General features: G+C 46.0%; 1 protein-coding gene across 1 annotated transcript in view; it reads right to left on the bottom strand.

The window, feature by feature from the left end:
- Positions 1–13,370, bottom strand: part of ptpn4a (protein tyrosine phosphatase non-receptor type 4a) — a 404,635-nt gene that overhangs the window by 389,477 nt on the left and 1,788 nt on the right. The gene's annotated exons all lie outside the window — the stretch shown is intronic.

Below are 13,370 nucleotides of genomic sequence, written 5' to 3'. Positions count from 1 at the left end.
AGTTGGAAGATGAGGTGCTGTTCCTCCAGTTTGCGTTGAAATTCACTGGAACAATGCAGCAAGCCAAGGACAGTCATGTAGGCAAGAGAGCAGGGTGGAGTGTTAAAATGGCAAGTGACAGGGAGGTCTGGGTGATGCTTGTGGACAGACTGAAGGTGTTCTGCAAAGCGGTCACCCAGTCTGCATTTGGTTTCTCCAATGTAGAGGAAACCGCTTTGGGAGCAACAAATTCAGTAGACTAAGTTGAGGGAAGTGCAAGTGAAATGCTGCTTCACATGAAAGGAGTGTTTGGCCCTTGGACGGTGTGGAGAGAGGAATTGAAGGGGCAGGTGTTGCATATCTTGCGTTTGCAAGGGGAGGTGCCGTAGGAGGGTTTGAGGAGTATGGGGTGATGGAGGATTGGACCAGGGTGTTATGGAACACGGGCCCCAGTTATGCCTGTCTCTTTATGGGGTATATGGAACATTCCTTGTTCCAGTCCTACTCAGGCCCCCTCCCACAACTCTTTCTCCGGTACATCGATGATTACTTCGGTGCTGCTTCATGCTCTCGTCAGGACCTGGTAAAATTTATTACTTTTGCTTCCAATCTCCACCCCTCCATCATTTTCACATGGTCCATCTCTGACACTTCCCTTCCCTTCCTTGAACTCTCTGTCACAATTTCTGGTGATAGACTGTCCACCAATATCCATTACAAGCCTACTGACTCCCACAGCTACCTCGACTTCAGTTCCGCACACCCCGCTTCCTGTAAGGACTCCATCCCATTCTCTCAGTTCCTTCGCCTCCGTCGCATCTGTTCTGATGATGCTACCTTCAAAAGCAGTTCCTCTGACATGTCCTCCTTCTTCCTTAACCGAGGTTTTCCAGCCACGGTAGTTGACATGTCCCTCAACCGTGTCCGGCCCATGTCCCGCACATCCGCCCTCATGCCTTCTCCTCCCTCCCAGAAACATGATAGGGTCCCCCTTGTCCTCACCTATTACCCCACCAATCTTCACATTCATAGGATCATCCTCCGCCAACTCCAGCATGAATCCACCACCAAACACATCTTCCCTTGACCCCCCGTCGGCTTTTCGTAGAGATCGTTCCCTCTGTGACACCCTGGTCTACTCCTCCATCACCCCCTACTTCTCAAGAACCTCCTACTGCATCTACCCATGCAAATGCAAGATATGCAACACCTGCCCCTTCACTTTCTCTCTCCTCACCAAGGACCCAAACATTCCTTTCAAGTGAAGCAGCATTTCACTTGCACTTCCCTCAACTTAGTCTATTGCATTCGTTGCTCCCAATGCGGTTTCCTCTACATTGGAGAGACCAAACGCAGACTGGGTGACCACTTTGCAGAAGACCTTTGGTCTGTCCTCAAGCATCACCCAGACTTCCGTGTCACTTGCCATTTTAACACTCCACCTTGCTGTCTTGCCCACATGTCTGTCCTTGGCTTGCTGCATTGTTCTAGTGAAGCTCAACGCAAACTGGAGGAACAGCACCTCATCTTCTGACTAGGTACTTTACAGCCTTCCAGATTGAATAGTGAGTTCAACAATTTTAGATCTTGAACTCCCTCCTTCATCCCCACCCTGCTTCTGTTTCTTCCCCCTCCTTTTTATTTTTTCCAATAGTTTATATAGATTTTTCTTTTCCCACCTATTTCCATTATTTTTAAATGTATTCCACCCATCATTTATCTGTACCTTTTATGCCCTTTTGGTCTTATTTCATTAGCACATTCTTTTAGATAATACCACCACCTTCAACACCTCTTTGTTCCTTTGTCTGTGATATCTTTTGGTTATCTGCTCCTGTCACTGCTTGCCTGTCCCAACTACCACCCCACCCAAGTTCTCCCCCGCTCCCCACCTCCCCACCTTCCCCCCCCCCCACCCTCCCCCCCACCCCACCCCCTAAAGCCAGCTTATATTTCACCCCTCTCCTATTTTTACAGTTCTGTTGAAGGGTCATGCGGACTCGAAACATCAATTGTACTCTTCTCCACCGATGCTGCCAGACCTGCTGAGTTTTTCCAGGTATTTCTGTTTCTGTTTTTGTTTTGGATTTCCCGCATCCGCAGTTTTTTGTTTTGAAATTTGGCCCCTCAAGCCTGCCCTGCCATTCAATAAGATCATGGCTGAACTGCCCCAGGCCTCAACACCTCTTTTGTGTCAGCTCCTCATAGCCCTCAACTTCACAATGTTTTAAAAACCTATCTACCTCCTCTTTAAATACTTTCAGTGAGCTAGCCTCCCCAATTCTCTGAGGTAGAGAATTCCAGACATTCACTACCCTCTGAGAGAATAAATTCCTTCACATCTCATGAGTTTAAATAAAAGTTTAAATGAGTGTCCCCTTGTGCTGTAACTAGGTCCACTAGTTCAAGATTCCTGCACTTGTGGAAACATCTTCTCAACATCTACCCTGTCATGCCCCCTCAGAATCTTAAACAAAAACAGAATTACCTGGAAAAACTCAGCAGGTCTGGCAGCATCGGTGGAGAAGAAAAGAGTTGACGTTTCGAGTCCTCATGACCCTTCAACAGAACTGATTTTTCTTTACAAGGAGAGGGGTGAAATATAAGCTGGTTTAAGCTGGGGGGTGGGGGGGAGAGAATTGGAGAGGGGGGTGTGGTTGTAGGGACAAGCAAGCAGTGATAGGAGCAGATAATCAAAAGATGTCACAGACAAAAGAACAAAAGAACACAAAGGTGTTGAAGTTGGTGATATTATCTAAACGAATATGCTAATTAAGAATGGATGATAGGGCACTCAAGGTATAGCTCTAGTGGGGGTGGGGGGGGCATAAAAGATTTAAAAATAATGGAAATAGGTGGGTAAAGAAAAATCTATATAAATTATTGGAAAAAACAAAAGGAAGGGGGAAACAGAAAGGGGGTGGGGATGGAGGAGGCAGCACAAGACCTAAAGTTGTTGAATTCAATATTCAGTCCGGAAGGCTGTAAAGTGCCTAGTCGGAAGATGAGGTGCTGTTCCTCCAGTTTGCATTGGGCTTCACTGGAACAATGCAGCAAGCCAAGGACAGATATGTGGGCAAGAGAGCAGGGTGGAGTGTTAAAATGGCAAGCGACAGGGAGGTTTGGGTCATTCTTGCGGACAGACCGCAGGTGTTCTGCAAAGCGGTCGCCCAGTTTACGTTTGGTCTCTCCAATGTAGAGGAGACCACATTGGGAGCAACGAATGCAGTAGACTAAGTTGGGGGAAGTGCAAGTGAAATGCTGCTTCATTTGAAAGGAGTGTTTGGGCCCTTGGACGGTGAGGAGTGAGGAATTGAAGGGGCAGATGTTGCATATCCATCGTTTGCAAGGGGAGGTACCATAGGAGGGGGTTGAGGAGTATGGGGTGATGGAGGAGTGGACCAGGGTGTTACGGAACATGGGCCCCAGCTATGCCTGTCTCTTTATGGGGTATGTGGAACATTCCTTGTTCCAGTCCTACTCAAGCCCCCTCCCACAACTCTTTCTCCGGTACATCGATGATTGCTTCGGTGCTGCTTCATGGTCTCGTCAGGACCTGGTAAAATTTATTAATTTTGCTTCCAATCTCCACCCCTCCATCATTTTCACATGGTCCATCTCTGACACTTCCCTTCCTTGAACTCTTTGTCTCAATTTCTGATGATAGACTGTCCACCAATATCCATTACAAGCCCACCGACTCCCACAGCTACCTCAACTACAGCTCCTCACACCCCGCTTCCTGTAAGGACTCCATCCCATTCTCTCAGTTCCTTTGCCTCCGTCGCATCTGTTCTGATGATGCTACCTTCAAAAACAGTTCCTCTGACATGTCCTCCTTCTTCCTTAACTGAGGTTTTCCAGCCACGGTAGTTGACATGTCCCATGTCCCGCACATCCGCCCGCATGCCTTCTCCTCCCTCCCAGAAACATGATAGGGTCCCCCTTGTCCTCACCTATCACTCCACCAGCCTCCACATTCAAAGGATCATCCTCCGCCAACTCCAGCATGATGCCACCACCAAACACATCTTCCCTTCACCCCCCTGGCGGCATTTCATAGAGATCGTTCCCTCTGTGACACCCTGGTCCACTTCTCCATCAACCCCTACTCCTCAACACCCTCCTACTGCACCTCCCCATGCAAATGCAAGATACGCAACACCTGCCCCTTCACGTCCTCTCTCCTCACCGTCCAAGGGCCCAAACACTCCTTTCAAGTGAAGCAAGCAGCATTTCACTTGCACTTCCCTCAACTTAGTCTATTGCATTCGTTGCTCCCAATGCGGTTTCCTCTACATTGGAGAGACCAAACGCAGACTGGGTGACCACTTTGCAGAAGACCTTCGGTCTGTCCTCAAGCATCACCCAGACTTCCGTGTCACTTGCCATTTTAACACTCCACCTTGCTGTCTTGCCCACATGTCTGTCCTTGGCTTGCTGCATTGTTCTAGTGAAGCTCAACGCAGACTGGAGGAACAGCACCTCATCTTCCGACTAGGTACTTTACAGCCTGCCGGATTGAATAGTGAGTTCAACAATTTTAGATCTTGAACTCCCTCCTCCATCCCCACCCTCTGTTTCTTCCCCCTCCTTTTTATTTTTTCCAATAGTTTATATAGATTTTTCTTTTCCCACCTATTTCCATTATTTTTAAATGTATTCCACCCATCATTTATCTATACCTTTCATGCCCTTTTAGTCTTATTTTACCCCACCCCCACTAGAGCTATCTATACCTTGCTTGTTCTGCTATCCACTCTTAATTAGCACATTCTTTTCGATAATATCACCACCTTCAACACCTCTTTGTTCTTTTGTCTGTGACATCTTTTGGTTATCTCCTCCTATCACTGCTTGATTGCCCAACTACCACCCCCCACCCAACTTCTCCCCCACTCACCCCACCAACCCCCCTTTAAGCCAGCTTATATTTCACCCCTCTCCTATTTTCACAGTTCTGTTGAAGGGTCATGAGGACTCGAAATGTCAACTGTACTCTTCTCCACCGATGCTGCCAGACCTGCTGAGTTTTTCCAGGTATTTCTGTTTCTGTTTTTGTTTTGGATTTCCCGCATCCGCAGTTTTTTGTTTTGAAATTTGGCCCCTCAAGCCTGCCCTGCCATTCAATAAGATCATGGCTGAACTGCCCCAGGCCTCAACACCTCTTTTGTGTCAGCTCCTCATAGCCCTCAACTTCACAATGTTTTAAAAACCTATCTACCTCCTCTTTAAATACTTTCAGTGAGCTAGCCTCCCCAATTCTCTGAGGTAGAGAATTCCAGACATTCACTACCCTCTGAGAGAATAAATTCCTTCACATCTCATGAGTTTAAATAAAAGTTTAAATGAGTGTCCCCTTGTGCTGTAACTAGGTCCACTAGTTCAAGATTCCTGCACTTGTGGAAACATCTTCTCAACATCTACCCTGTCATGCCCCCTCAGAACCTTAAACGAAAACAGAATTACCTGGAAAAACTCAGCAGGTCTGGCAGCATCGGTGGAGAAGAAAAGAGTTGACGTTTCGAGTCTTCATGACCCTTCAACAGAACTGATTTTTCTTTACAAGGAGAGGGGTGAAATATAAGCTGGTTTAAGGTTGTGGTGGGGTGGGGGGTGGGAGGGCGGGTGGGGAAGAAGAGGAGTGGAGGGGGGGTGGTGTTGTTGTAGGGACAAGCAAGCAGTGATAGGAGCAGATAATCAAAAGATGTCACAGATAAAAGAACAAAAGAACACAGAGGTGTTGAAGTTGGTGATATTATCTAAATGAATGTGCTAATTAAGAATGGATGGTATAGCTCTAGTGGGGGTGGAGGGGCATAAAAGATTTAAAAATAATGGAAATAGGTGGGAAAAGAAAAATCTATATAAATTATTGAAAAAAACAGAAGGAAGGGGGAAGAAACAGAAAGGGGGTGGGGATGGAGGAGGGAGCTCAAGACCTAAGGTTATTGAATTCAATATTCAGTCCGGAAGGCTGTAAAGTGCCTAGTCGGAAGATGAAGTGCTGTTCCTCCAGTTTGCGTTGGGCTTCACTGGAACAATGCAGCAAGCCAAGGACAGACATGTGGGCAAGAGAGCAGGATGGAGTGTTAAAATGGCAAGCGACAGGGAGGTTTGGGTCATTCTTGTGGACAGACCGCAGGTGTTCTGCAAAGCGGTCGCCCAGTTTACGTTTAGTCTCTCCAATATAGAGGAGAATGCATTGGGAGCAACGAATGCAGTAGACTAAGTTGGGGGAAATGCAAGTGAAATGCTACTTCACTTGAAATGAGTGTTTGGGCCCTTGGATGGTGAGGAGAGAGGAAGTGAAGGGGCAAGTGTTACATCTTTTGCGTGGGCATGTGATGGTGCCATAGGTGGGAGTTGAGGAGTATGGGGTGATGGAGGAGTGGATGAGGGTGTCCCGGAGGGAATGATCCCTACGGAATGCCGTCAGGGGGGTTGAAGGGAAGATGTGTTTGGTGGTGGCATCATGCTGGAGTTGGCGGAGGATGAGCCTTTGAATGCGGAGGCTGGTGGGGTGATAAGTGAGGACAAGGGAGACCTTATCATGTTTCTGGGAGGGAGGAGAAGGCGTGAGGGCGGATGCGCGGGAGATGGGCCGGACACGGTTGAGGGCCCTGTCAACGACTGTGGGTGGAAAACCTCGGTTAAGAAAGAAGGAGGACATGTCAGAGGAACCGTTTTTGAAGGTAGCGTCATCAGAACAGATGCGACGGAGGCGAAGGAACTGAGAGAATGGGATGGAGTCCTTACAGGAAGCGGGGTGTGAGGAGCTGTAGTCGAGGTAGCTGTGAGAGTCGGTAGGCTTGTAATGGATATTGGTGGACAGTCTATCACCAGAGATTGAGACAGAGATGTCAAGGAAGGGAAAGGAAGTGTCAGAGATGGACCACATGGAGGGGTGGAGATTGGAAGCAAAATTAATAAATTTTTCCAAGTCCCAACGAGAGCATGAAACAGCACCGAAGTAATCCTCGATGTACCGGAGAAAGAGTTGTGGAAGGGGGCCGGAGTAGGACTGGAACAAGGAATGTTCCACATACACCATAAAGAGACAGGCATAGCTGGGGCCCATGCGGGTACCCATAGCCACACCTTTTATTTGGAGGAAGTGAGAGGAGTTGAAGGAGAAATTGTTCAGTGTGAGAAAAAGTTCAGCCAGACAGAGGAGAGTAGTGGTGGATGGGGATTGTTCGGGCCTCTGTTTGAGGAAGAAGCTAAGGGCCCTCAGACCATCCTGGTGGGGGATGGAGGTGTAGAGGGATTGGACCTCCATGGTGAAGAGGAAGCGGTTGGGGCCAGGGAACTGGAAATTGTTGATGTGACGTAAGGTGTCAGAGGAATCACGGGTGTAGGTGGGAAGTGACTGGACACGGGGAGAGAGAAGGGAGTCAAGATAACGAGAAATGAGTTCCGTGGGGCAGGAGCAAGCTGACACGATCGGTCTACCGGGACAGTTCTGTTTGTGGATTTTGGGTAGGAGGTAGAAGCGGGCCGTCCGAGGTTGGGCGACTATCAGGATGGAAGCTGTGGGAGGAAGATCCCCAGAGGCGATGAAGTCAGTGACAGTCCTGGAAACAATGGCTTGATGTTCAGTGGTGGGGTCATGGTCCAGGGAGAGGTAGGAGGAAGTGTCTGCGAGTTGATGCTCAGCCTCCGCGAGGTAGAGGTCAGTGCGCCAGATAACCACAGCACCAGCCTTGTCAGCGGGTTTGATGACAATGTCAGGGTTGGATCTGAGAGAACGGAGTGCAGTAAGTTCAGAGAGAGAGAGATCAGAATGGGTGAGAGGAGCAGAGAAATTGAGACGACTAATGTCGCGTCGACAGTTCTCAATGAAAAGATCAAGAGAAGGTAAGAATCCAGAGGGATGGATCCAGGTGGAGGGAGAATATTGGAGGTGGGTAAAAAGATCCGTTGAACGGGGAGAGGACTCCTGCCCAAAGAAGTGAGCCCGGAGACGAAGACGGCGGAAGAAGAGTTCAGCATTGTGCCGAGCTCAGAATCTTGTATGTTTCAACTAGATCACCCCTCATTTTTCTCAACTGTAATGAGTAAAGACCTTATCAAGCCGTTCTTGATAAGTCAATTCCTTCATCCCAGGAATCAGCCTAGTGAATCTCTTTTGAACTGCCTCCAATGCCAGTGTATCCTTTCTTAAATATGGGGCCAAAACTGTACACAGTACTCCAGGTGCGGCCTCACCAACACCCTGTAGAGTTGTAACAAGACTTCCCTATTTTTAAACTTCAACCCCCTACAGCACAGGCCAAAATTCCATTTGCCTTCTTAATTACTGGCTGCACTTGCAAGCTCACCATTTGTATTTCATGCACAAGATCACCCGGATCCCAGCTTCAATGTTCCCTTTCTGGGATGGAGAGGTTGAATGGCATTATAGAAATATGAATCTTGTCATTATAAGAGTGCTTATTCTGTTCATTACCAGACCTAACTTTCAGCCATGAGTTGAATTGCCAATAGAGCAATTTCTTGAAACTCACAGGGAAGTTGAGGATGAGCTGTCATTTTTGCAAGGCTAATGGTGGAATGGCACAAAACTTCCAGCAATTTGTGAACAAAAACAAAAATACCTGGAAAAACTCAGCAGGTCTGACAGCATCTGTGGAGAGGGATACAGTTGTTGTTTCGAGTCCGTATGACCCTTCATCAGAACTAAAACATATAGAAATGAGATGAAATATAAGCTGGTAGAAGGGTCATATGGACTTGAAATGTCAACTGTATCCCTGTCCGCAGATGCTGTCAGACCTGCTGAGTTTTTCCAGGTATTTTTGTTTTTGTTCTAGATTTCCAGCATCCGCAGTATTTTGCTTTTATCTTAGCAATTTGTGCTGATTTGCAACTCATGGGGTATCTCCTCCTTGACAAATATTGCCGGATAATTTACACACTTGAAACAGCATGTGCATTCAACTCGCTGTTATCTTGCCAGCTGACTCTGGCCCATTATCATCATGACCCCAAATAGGACTACAACTCTAATCTTTCATAAAATATTCAATCACTGATAGCCACACACATTTCTATATGATTCAATCTTTTCTTGAGGTATTGTCCAGTCAGCTCCTTTTTAAATAAAGTAGTTGATGCATTAATGATATTTGATGGGATCTTATTTCAAGTGTCTTCTTCAATTCTCTAGTCTACATTGAGTTTTACCAATTTTGTACTTGTGTTCAAAATCCAAATAAAAGTTTCAGACTTACCTATTTTCCTTTGTCCCTGTCCTTTAACACTGAAAAGACACGGGCCAGGATTTTTCACTTGGTGTGCGGGCATGTGCCTGAACACCCGAGTGTGAAATAAAGCGCGTTGACGTCGGCCGAGAGCGCCATGTCCGGTGTGCACCCGCCAACAATTAAAAGGCCTATTAAGGCCATTAAGTTAACAATTGTGCTGAATTTTTCGCTGCCCGTTCAATTTAACGGTTGACGGGCAGGTGAAAAGGCCAAGCCTGGCCTTTGCATTTTTTAGGAAACCTCATCCACGGGTGGATGAGGTTTCCTAAAGCAAATAAGAATCAAATAAAAAATTTATACTTGAATTAAAAACATGTCCCTGCTCATGTGACAGTCACATGAGGGGACATGTTTTATGACATTTTTATTTTGTTTATTAGTTTTTTTAAACAGCGCTTCAGCTCCCTGAGGCAGCTTCGTGCATCAGGGAGATTGAAGCACCCATTTGCGCGCATGCATGAAGATCATGCTAGGACCGCTCGCCCTCCTCCCCCCACCCCCGTCTGCACAGACTGCCCTTAGCGCTGCCGCTCACGTACCACACTGGGCGGGCTTTAATTGGCCTGCCTGTGTAAAATTGTGGCGCGGTGCCGATCGCAGGCGGCGGCCAAGGGCAAAATTCTGCCCATGAAAGAAAAAGTTTGTCTATTCCTTTGGGACTTCTAAAACCAGATGATAATAAGCGATTGCTGTAAAAGTTAAACAATGCTATTCAAATGTGCATTCATGTCTTAGTTGGATCCAAGCCAGTTACATGGAAAGCATGTATGCCGGGAATTTCTAAAAACTAATAAGTGGAGAGAAAACAAAGGCAGCAAAGAGACAAGGTAAACAAACCGAAAAGATAAGAAAAAGATGAAAGGGAGACTGAAAATGAGTGAGAGGCAGACTTGCCAAGAGATTTAAAACTGGAGAGAAACTGCAGCATGCTGCACTACAGAGGGTTCTGGGTGTCCTCATACTTGAATACAAAAGGTCAGTGTGCAGGTACAGCAAGTAATTAGGAAGGATTTCAAATGAAATGTTATCTTTTATTGCAAGGGGAATGGAGCATAAAAGTATGAAAGTCTTGTTACAACTGTACAGTTACAACTGTATTGGTAAGACCACACCAAGATTGCTGTGTACATTTTTGGTCTCCTTGCTTAAGGAGAGATGCATTTGCATTGGAAACAGTTCAGGGCAGGTTCACTAGGTTGATTCTGGGGATGAAGGGGTTGTCTTATGAGGAAAGGCTGAGCATATTGGGCCTGTAACATATTGGAGTTTAGATGAATGAGGGTGATCTTATTGAGACATATAAGGTTCTGAGGGGACTTGACAGGACAGATGCTGGGAAGATATTTGGCTCCCCTTGTGGGGGAGTCTAGAACTACAATGCACAGTTTCAAAATAAGGGCCTCCCATTCAAGATAAAGATGAGGAGGAATTTCTTCTCTTAGATGATTGTTAATCTTTGGAGTTCTCTAGCCCAGCAGGCTGGATCATTGAACATTTTCAAGGCTGAGTTAGACAGGTTTTTGATCTTGAGGGAGTCAAGGGTTATGGGAAGCAGCAGGAAAGTGGAGTTAAGGGCCACAATCAAATCAGCCATGATTTTATTGCATGGTGGAGCAGACCGAGGGGCCAAATGGCCTGCTTCTGCCCCTATTTTTTATATTCTTATGTTCTTAGGAGATTATTCGTGCATGAAAGCAGAATCAAACACTTTACTTAATTAGCAGTTACACTGAATCAACCATTGCTTAGAACTAAAGACTGCTTATTGTTCAATTATAAAGTTTTTCTAAAAGCAAAATGAAGAAGATTGCATACATTTTTTAAATTCATTGGATGAGGGCATCACTGGCTCGGCCAGCATTTATTGCCCATGCCTAATTGCCCTTGAGAAGGTGGGGGTGAGCTGCCTTGAATCGCTGCAGTCCATGTGGTGTAGGTAGTGCAATTTTCTGCAGCAGTTTGATAAAACTTGCTAGGCCATTTCAGAGTCAACCACATTGCTGTGTATCTGGAGTCACCAGACCAGGTAAGTATGGCAGATATCCCTTCTCTAAAAGGGATTAGTAAACCAGATGGGCTTTTAGAACAATTGACAATGGTTTCATGGGCATCATTAGACTTTTAACTCTGGATTTTTATTGAGTTCAAATTCCACCATCTGCCACGGTGGGATTCAAATCCGGGTCCCCAGACCATTACCCTGGGTCTCTGGATTACTATCACCTCCCCACATACTGTTGACAAATATCTTTCTTTCTGTTCAGAGTCAATTAGAGGTAATGCTTTCTCCCATTGCCATATTTAGAGTGGTTTAATATACATCTCTGTGGCAACCTAAATGTCTAACTCACTAATATCCAGCAGAGAAAGAAAATAACCTGGTTTGGAATGCACCCAATTCCAGTTCCACATGACAGGTTGACATTGAGTGCTTTCAGGACAACTCTTGATGAGCAATAAATACTTCCCTGCCAGTGTCATCCACATCCTGAAAGCCAGACTTCTTCAAGGAGGCTTTCAGGATATCTTTGAAACGTTTCTGCTAGCCACCTTGTGACCTTTGACCAGTCATGCGCTGGGAGTAGACACCGCACTTCGGAAGGCAAGGGTTCAGCATTCTGATGCAGTGACCTTTCAAGTGCAGTTGCAGTGCAAGAATGGTCATCTCTCGGTTCAGGGCGCCTGCTTCCTGAAAGATGCTCATGCTCACGTACGGTGCTTCAACCAGGTGATATGTAGGATCTTCAGTAGGCAGCGCTGATGGTAGCTGGGAAGAGAGTGTACTGGACTGCTCACTATGGCGAGTCCTGCTTCACCAAGGTGTAGTTGATTTTGAAGCAGTGCATGTGATGAAGGTGAGAGCAAGGAGGAAGCTCAAGAAGGCATGCAAACCCTCCTTGACCACAGACTGACCGATTGACTGACTAATGACTGACTGCCATGTGGAATGTGGATTTTTTTTTAAATGTTGTTTCTCCCTTAGCCTTTTACTTTCCCTTCCACACCTCCTTTACTTTGCACTGACTTAATCCCGATCTCTTACAGCCCTCGCTCTTTCTCGCCACCTTATTTTGTCTATCTCTCTCCCTCTCTTTATGATAGGACTCAGTGACAAGCATCCTCCTTGCTCTGAGGGACTCCAAGGGAAAACAAACACTCTTTATTAATTAGTTACAATCACAATACCATTAACAGCCAACGCTAGTCACAGCAATGTAGCTCTCCACACTTATCTTACATCCAAACAACAGGTTTGCATTAGGTGGTGAATAAAATAGCATCAATGCTTTCTTTAACTAATCTATTCAAATAAATATGTAAGTGCATATTTATAATGTTGAGAAAAGCAGCATCAGCAGATACAACAGCGTCATTATCGTTGTTAATTTTACATAAGTTGGACTCCTCTTGGTGAACTTTGAATACAAAATGTTCTGGCAATTTCTCAAGGTATGCATAGAGTTCCAATCTTAGAGCAGAAATATGGTGAGTTTATGATCATTAGACCAGAAAAGAAAAAGAGCATTAAAAATCCAATTTCTTTCATCATTCATGGCTTATGAGCATCGCGGCTAGGCCAGCATTTGTTTCCCGTCCCTAACTGTCCTTGAGAAGGTTACAATGAGCTGCATTATTGTACCACTGCAGTCCATCTGATGCAGGTGTGCCCACAGTCCTGCAAGCGGGTTCCAGAATTTTTACCCAGCAACAGTGAAGGTACGGAAATATAGTTCTGATCTGAAGAAGGGTCATACGTACTCAAAATGTTAACTCTGTTTCTCTCTCCATGGATGCTGTCAGACCTGCTGAGTTTTTCCAGCATTTTCTGTTTGTGACTTGTAGGTGGTGGTGTTCCCATGCATCTGCTGCCCTGTCTTTCTAGGTGATAGAAGTTGAAGATTTGGAAGGTGCTTGGTGAGTTGCTGCAGCTCACCTTGTATATGGTACACACTATGCATCAGTGGTGGAGGGAGTGAATGTTTAAGATGATGGATGGAATGCCAAGCAAGCTGGCTGCTTTGGCTTGGATGGCATTGAGATTCTTGACTATTGTTGGAGCTGCACTCATCCAGGTAACTGGAGAGTATTCCAGTACACTCCTGACTTGTGACTTACAGATGG

The sequence above is a fragment of the Carcharodon carcharias genome, chromosome 12 (assembly GCF_017639515.1).
Source record: "Carcharodon carcharias isolate sCarCar2 chromosome 12, sCarCar2.pri, whole genome shotgun sequence".
In the NCBI taxonomy this organism is placed as follows: domain Eukaryota; kingdom Metazoa; phylum Chordata; class Chondrichthyes; order Lamniformes; family Lamnidae; genus Carcharodon; species Carcharodon carcharias.
This window is presented reverse-complemented; position numbering and strand designations above follow the sequence as displayed.